At 50.2% G+C, this 8,062-nt stretch overlaps 1 protein-coding gene across 1 annotated transcript in view; it reads right to left on the bottom strand.

Annotated features, from left to right (window-relative positions):
• LOC104525431 (nuclear receptor corepressor 2-like) overlaps positions 1-8,062 on the bottom strand; it is a gene marked incomplete at both ends in the record, with an annotated part of 50,628 nt that overhangs the window by 17,520 nt on the left and 25,046 nt on the right. The gene's annotated exons all lie outside the window — the stretch shown is intronic.

The following is an 8,062-nucleotide window of genomic DNA, read 5'->3' as shown; positions in this document are numbered from 1 at the left end:
GAAAGCTGGTGTATGTTTACCACCACCAAGGCTGAAGTAATGAAGGAGTGAAAGGATTAAAAACAACAACAAAACCCCCCTCATGCCCTAAATGTTTTTGCCACTTTATCGTTTTTTTTTTTTCCCTTTGCATAAGGTCAACCTCTCAAAGGTTAATACAATCTTGGTAAATATAAATAGGCTTCACAGTTTATCTCACTACATGTTCTGCCGTTACTTAGAAACCATTTGCAGGGAGGTTAATTCGGGCCACATGTCTCTGAAGCACACGCTGAGCACATCAAAGAGCCAAGCGCGGCGGCGGCGGCACAGGCAGGGAAGGTAGGGCTGTCTGCCGGGAGGCACACGGAAAGAACAGAACGGAGCAGCACATGGGAAAGGTCGTTCTTGAAATGTACCAACCTTCCTTCATCATCCTCCTTGGCAGCCCAAATCCTTGCAGCTCCCTGCCTGTGGTTTGCTGAGGCACAAGAAAAGTGTCAGGGATGGAGACAGCCTCCAGGGATGAAGACCTGAACCTCCAGGGATGGAGACCTCAACCTCCATGGGTGAAGAAATCAGGCAGTTCACAGAAGGGATGGAGGCTCCTTAGATAAAGCAACAGTGACTCTCGTGGACAGTTTGAAGTATTGCTGTGCTGGCACATCACACCAGGTCAGGAGGACCTTTGAGTTCCCTGTCCTTGGTGGTGTCCCACACAGCTGCTAAGGCAAGGCAGGAGTAAGCTGGGATGGACCCAGCGAGACATGGAGCCCACTCAGCTTCTGGTGAGCTGGGGTTTGGGGGCTGCCAGATGGCACATCCCCATCCCTGCGGTCAACAATTAATCTAATCACTGCTGGAGCCCATCTGCCCTTCTGCCTTCCCCATGGCCGTGGGGCTCCACAGCTCCCTGGTGTGCCTACAGGGAAAGCTCTTCCTCCTGGTGGGCTCTCAGCTCACGTAGTGTTCCCCTGCACTGGCTGCAATGACATGGTGACTACACATTTCCCACTCATGTAATCCAGAGCAGCCCTGGTTTTACACATTTCTAACACTTCCCTCTGAAAGCTGCTCTTGTCCAAGGTGAGGACACTGTGTCCAGTTACATCCTCTGTGCCAAAAGCTATCCCAGCCCTTTGGTCACCAGAGGAGGAATTCCTGCACCTCCTCTGCTCCTCTGCAGAGAAGGGAGATGAGCCAGTGTGGGTCACACAACCACCATAGCCTTCTCCAGAGAGACACTGACCTTTTGAAGACCTCAGGCATGGAGTCACCTCCAGTCAATCCCCAACTCTTGGCCATTGTCAGGAGGTGCAGCCTCACACTGGGAGCCCAGGGCTGCTCCTCCCTAACTCCTCTGCAAATGCCTTGAGGATTTCCATCCTCATTGCTGGCAAACTCCACCAGCAATGATCTCCATCCACCATCCCAGCAGGGCAAGTGTAAGCTGGTCCTGCCATGGAGGCTGTGGGCAATTCAGGGTTCTTCCCACATCAGAGGCCCATTTGTTTGTACTCTGGGGTGGCAGAGGCTCTCAGGAGCAGCAAGTCCCCTTCTTTAGGGGCCGGGTCTCAACTGGACAAGTGCAGCAAGAGCCCTGGTACCAGGCACCAGCCTGAAATGGGGCATGACCCAGGTGGGGAGCCTGGGGCAAGCCCACCAGTGCCCAGCACCTCCCCACGAGCACCAGCAATCAGGAGGAGGAAACGAGATCAAACAAGGTAAACCAAACTCACAACCTGATGTTTGATTGTCACCTGCCACCAGCACAGGAAGCAGGATTCAAATATTATCTATAATTTTGGGTGTGACTCTGCAAGAGCTTTTCATCCTTGCACAACTCGTCCTCATCCTACAGCCCCACTGACATCACTGCTGAGCCCCACACCTGAGCATGCTTCTCAGAGACAACCTTCAAATCACCCAGTGACTTACATCTTCCACTCCAAGCAAAGCAAAGGGAGCCCTGTGGGAGCAGCTGCTTCCACCTTAACTGGCTTGGCACAAGGTTGTTTCTCTTTTTTGGCTTTCACAATGGAGCCAGTCAAGGAGACAACCTGTAACTCTGACTTTTGAGTTACTTGGCTCAGGTCCCCGTGAATGACTTGGCTACGTTCCTTCCGGAGGCTGTGATCTCAGAAGGACGTGCGCACACGCATGCGTGTTGGGGCTGGTGTGTACACACGTGTGGACACGGCCAAAGCCCTGGGATAAGACAGCCAAGGATACAAAGAGCCAATGCACTGTGCACACCTGGCCAAGCCTGCCTGCAGAGACCTTCACCCGCTGCAAGACGAGATGAAAGGAAATTTGCTATTTGATCACAACTAATCAGGGGTATTTAATTACACAGGAACGTCTTTCATCAAACAGCCAGTGAAAACAAAGTCAGGATCAAGCCTGCAAAGAGCAACGGGAAGGAGGCAGCCAGCAGCTGGCAAAGCCATTGTCCAGCGGGATGGATCCCGCAGACGAGGGTCGGAAACGAAGGAGCCTCCCGGCAACTCCAGCCAAACAAAGGGCTGCCAGCAAGACTGGAGATCTGCAAACCACAGGCCCTATGGAGCACAGCAAGAATGCTCCAAGGTGAAACCAGCCAAGAGAGAGCGAGCAGATAGAGCTGCCTTCCCCCAGGTACACCCGCTCCTGCGCATCCCACGCCGCAGCTCAGCCACCGATTCCCTGCCCCTCCAGCTGCAGGAGGCCCAGCAGAGAGGGCAGGGAGCAGGTCACCCTGCTCACGGGTCACCACACTCATTCATTTCCTTGCTCTGAAACCACCAGAGCACACAGCTCCAGCTGGTAACACGCTGTAACCTATTAACCCCAAGGCAGGGCATGTTCCTGGAAAGCCAGCTGTTCAGAGCAGCTTCCTTGCGACGTTCAGAAACGTTTTCTGGGGAAGAAAACTCAAGCAGATCTTTACTCAATTTACCCCAGAGCCCTTGGGGCATCACGATGGACTAAACCCCCAGCACCATCAGTGCCTCTGAGAACGGAGTGGCAGAGGTTCATAACTCTGGGGGTACAGTTGGGCAGGCTGTGTTTGTGCCCACAAACAACACTTAAGAGAAATAAGCCATCTGGAGGTCTCCCAGCTTCTCAGATCATGTCCTCTGCAGGTCCAAAATGCATTCAGCTTTGAAGGTCCAAAGTCACCACTATAATTCATTAAAAAGTTCACACGCTGAGGCCAGTGAGATGCTTGTGCTCCAAGGAGGTGCCTTGGCAAACACAGGTGCCTTGTTATCAAACCACCAGCACAGCTTGTCCAGGTCCCCAGAGTGCCACCTCCTTGTAAAGATGTTCCCACTGAGACGCTCAAGTGACTCTCTTGGGCAGCAGTTACATCCACAACCACACTTCTTAACATCAATTGGGAAATTCATGGCCATCCCCTTTAGCACCTACGAGCTTAGGACCAAAATGAGACAAGTCCAAGTGCAGAAGCACTTCCGGCCATTGGGAAGGCACCTGCCCTACACCTTTGCCTTCCCCTGAAGCCCAAGCTGACATTGCAAGCCCAAGCATTGCAAGACAGTCCACCCAGAACAACTACCTGGCTTTTCACTGGCAAGAGGAAGAAGCAGAAGGTTGCAGTGTGTGTCTCCATCATGTAGAAACTCAGCACAAGAGAATACTTCTGCCCTGGTGCGTGCCAACGGAGAATAAAAGAGATGAGAAACCTTGAATGGGATGAGCAGGGAGCTGCTAGGTGAATTTCTAATGAGGGAAATGTCTACAAGCACTAATAAAAAGACCTGAAAGAGAATGCATTAGTAATGACAGGGTTTGGAAATGCATTTGTGTTACATGTCAGGCTTCAACTACGAATTTAGAGGCAATCCAGTGCTACTAAAACCCCTAAACAGCCAGTAATGAAAAGATGACTTAAATTTTCTGAAGTGACAAGTCATTTGGAAAGCCGTAGCTGTTAGATTTTTCAGAACAAAACTGTTTTGCTCTTTTGAGAGAAAGTGGAGGGGTGGGCATTTCAAAAAGAAAAAGAAATTCAGAAGCCCCTAAACCTCTCTGAAAATCCTGACTTTGGATTTGGATTCTGTAGAGACCAAGTTCCCCCTCCCACCCCACAAAGCTATCAGACAGCAACTCAGATGAGCAAATATTAGCAGTACACACAGCTTTGCTGCCACTGGATCTGGACATGCAAGAAAACCAGACTCACATCAAGGTTTCAATCTGTTTTAACCGTACACTCAGACCCTGGTTCTCCCAACACCTCTGCAAGCATCTCAAGGGGACACAGCCTGGTTTTACCCCAATATTTCTGAATTTCAGCATAAAAGCAAGGAGAAGCTCTTGAAGGGAAGGTTTAAAGCAAACCCAGGGAACAGCACCTTGCATGTACTCACCCCAGGCTTTTCAGTTTTCTTTTTGCATGCTTTTTCTCCAAGGCTCAGAAGCTCACATTTGGCTTTCAAACAGAGATCCCACAGACTATGATTTCAAGAGGACTGCTTCAGGAAGCAGGGAGGAAAGTCCTACCAGGCTGTTTTTTGTGGCTGACTGAGCAGGACCCCCCTGCCACAGAGATGAAGGCCCCCTCGGAGAATATCTCTCCAGGTAGACAGCAGGTAATTGATCCTGCTCATGCGAACAACATCTTGTCATTTTTCAAACACTTCAAGGAAAGAAGGTGAATATCTTTGGTGCCAGGAGTCTGGAGAATACACAAAATCACTACCATGGCAGGGTAGGAAGAACAGCTCTCATCCTTGTACATCCAGCTGGCAAAACACTGAAATAAGAGACCCAGAGCAGATGCACTGGTGCTGAAGTGGTGCACAAGTAAGTGTCCTCTGCATTTGTTGCTGTATTTCAGCAAAATAAAAAAATAAAAATTTTTTTAAAAAAAAAAACAGGTCTTGGGAACCTCCTCAGCTGATGCAGAATCATTCAAGTGGCCTCCAGTTGTGTTCGGGGCTGCAACACATCTTGAAAGAACCTATCAGTCCATTGCAAAGCCAAAAAATTCACACCTCAAAAACCAGCAAGAGCCAAGCTAGCTATGGGGGAAAAGCTCACCCCATCCCGATGCCAGTGAGGGCACCAAACGCCGTCTTGCTCTCTTCTTTCTTGGCGAGAGAGCAGCAGAGCCCTTTCCTCCAACAAAGCAGGTATTTCAAACACAAAGGACACGGTCCCATCAAAGGTAGGTCAAGTCTTTGGCATAAACCACTCAACGGTGCCTTAGATCAGGCGGCAGATGCAGCATACAAAATTAACCACGTTTGCTCAAAGCCTGCGCTCGCAGGTGAACCAAAGGGACCCCAGCAGACGGGTAACAGAGCACAGCCAGGCAGCTAAATAGGACTTAAAAGCTTTTGAAGCTGCAAACACTGGAATGAACTGGGGCATGAAATTAATTTTAACTGCACTGAATAGGAGACAGGCCATAAAACTCCATGAAAATAAGAGACTGGTAACATTTTAGTAAGAGTAGAAAATCTTCCCGTTAACTCCCCAGTCAGCTCTATTAGCATAAGTGACTCATCTCAACTGAAAAGCAAAGCAAACAAGCAGGAAGAATTAAACTAGTGTTGCAAGGCGGAGAGTATCACTGGAGAGAAATCGAGGAATCCTGGCTTTCTGATATTCAAATGCCTTCCCACCGACACTTGCAAACATTCAACTGAGAAAAAAAATCCACTCTAGGAAACGCACAAAAAAAAATGAGAAAGATACTGAAGCCTCACACCTTGGTGCCCAGGTATGAAGCTCCAAAACAGCTTCATGCAGGAGCAGTTCTTTGTTAGCCCAACAGAGCCAGGACGCAATGAGCCTTTGTGGACAGAATCACCACTTAGATGATTTTCCAGCAAGCTGCCAAAAGGCTTTTTCATGGCTCAATCTGCATAAGGTGAAGTTGTTCAGAAGAATCTGCATCCAATTACACCTTGGCAAAATATAACCTGTGGTGTCCTGGCACTTGTCCTTCTGCTGCTCTAATGCATCTGGCTGATGTCTCCCAACACCCCGAGGATTTACTCCATCTCCTATCGAAACAGCCACCTCCAGGCTACAGAGCAGAAGCTGCTCTTCTGGAGGCCACAAACATACTAAGAACAAGGAAAGAATAAAAAATTTCTTCAAATGCAGCCTGTGGAGAAGTTGTAAGTAGGATCTGAACATCTAAGCATGACTTGGTCAAAACAGAGAAGTTTAATACCTTTTCCTCTGGTCAAAGGACCCTGAATTATTTGCTTGGAAGAATCACTGAAATCTTGATTTTGTGTCTGCTTCCTAAGCAGTTAAATGTCCTTTAATGTGCAGCGGGGACACAAGAGATGGGAGAAGAGGACACGCTGATTTCTCTGCACGTCCATCAACAAGTAGCAAAGTGCAATTCAGACCCCAGGACCTCTGAGACAGGCCCAGTTCAAAAGCAGCAAACATCTGGAGCCCAGATCGCTCAAGGGCCTTTCACTGACCTAGATCCGTAAATGCGCTCGGCTGGCATCAATAACCAGCTGAAGGCAGCTAATTGCGAGGTTTCTGGAGGGAGGAGACGGAGGCTTTTCATTAGAACGTGTGGTTTCCTTCCCATATTTTTGCAGCATTAATCACAGTGAACGTTAACCCCAAGCCTGCCTGCTCCAGCCTCTCCTTGGTCAATCACTGCCACCGCTACAGCCGCACGGGAGGACTGCCCAGGGCTGGGATCACCCTACGGATGCCTGCAAAGGAAGGGATGGAGAGGAGCTCCTGCTCTGAGGGCAAGGGAAGCTGGTTTGATGGGGCTTCACGTCTCTATCAGTTTCACTCCTGACCTGAACAGTCAGTTCCCTCTCATTTGCACCCGTCTTTCAAGCAGCAACCAAGGACAGGAAATCGTTTAAATCACAGCAAAATGCGATCACAAAACCCACAAATACTGGCAGGGGAATGGAGAGTGGGTGAAGTATCTGGATCTACTTTTAACTAGTTCTTTCAAGGACAAAACTAGCTATCAGATTGACATTGCCACCTTCAGCACCGGCTTGTGGTGGTCATGGAGCCCTTCAAGAGAAGAGCAGACCCCAAGAGACAGTGACTGCCACATGCCATCAGTGCCAGGGGTGAGTCACAACCACCAACGCAGAGAGCACGTCCTTGGGCCACCACTTGATGCTGTACAAGGTGGTTTAAGAGCCGCCAACACCCTGAACTGACAGCAACACAGACTTCCAAAAGCGGGGGCTGCAAGCCCACACGGAGCACAGACCCTCTGCCAAGCAACATCGCGTCCCCAGGGGTATAATCGTCACCAACTTCATTAGTCCTGCGTTGAGTCAGTGAGCTGGAGGGGATGGCTCTAGTTCTGTTTGCTTTTTGTACATCTTTGCAGCTAGAAAAGCACACCTGAGAGGTGTGGGCTGGGGGAGGCAGCCAGCGTGGAGGGCACAGGTCTGCCCACTCCTCAGAGCTGCCTTTGCAGGCTGCGTGTCCACCACAAACAACAGCCAGAGGGATGAAGTGAGAGGAGACCCAGGACAAAGCACACGCGTGTCAAAATCCTGGGGGGTCCTTGCTCAAGACTTGTGGCAAAGTCTGCCAAGCTCAAACGACCAGGGGTAAATGCATCATCAACACGAGGCAAAAAGAAATGTCTGGAAGCAAAAAGCTATCGGGATTTCTCAGCTGTAGGAAAAACAATCATTTCCCACTGACTTCTCCATCTGCTTGCCCTCTCCACCCACCTCCAGGAGATGATGCTCTCCTGTCCCAGCAGCTCATGGCACAGCAGCACCTTGGGTTAATTCACAGCACCCAGGCCAAGGCCGAGGACCCAAACACAACCTCGCATTAGGGCGCCAGTGCCTACGCTGGCAGTGAGGGGACCCCCTGAAGGAAGCCAAGGGCTCGGGGTGACACTGGGGTTTGGATGTTTTACAATGAGCACATTGCCTGGATGACACAGGAAGCCTTGGGTGGAGCAGGAACCGAGCGGGGCCGAGCAGTGAGGAGCTGGGTCACGTCACCAAACCCTCCTCTTCCCCACAGCCCTTGGGGACAGGCAGCACCTAAACACCTCCAGTACCTACCACACTCCCCTGCAGTGGAGCAGAACATCAGAGGC

Source organism: Antrostomus carolinensis, unplaced genomic scaffold, assembly GCF_000700745.2.
Source record: "Antrostomus carolinensis isolate BGI_N321 unplaced genomic scaffold, ASM70074v2 scaffold23265, whole genome shotgun sequence".
In the NCBI taxonomy this organism is placed as follows: Eukaryota; Metazoa; Chordata; class Aves; order Caprimulgiformes; family Caprimulgidae; genus Antrostomus; species Antrostomus carolinensis.
This window is presented reverse-complemented; position numbering and strand designations above follow the sequence as displayed.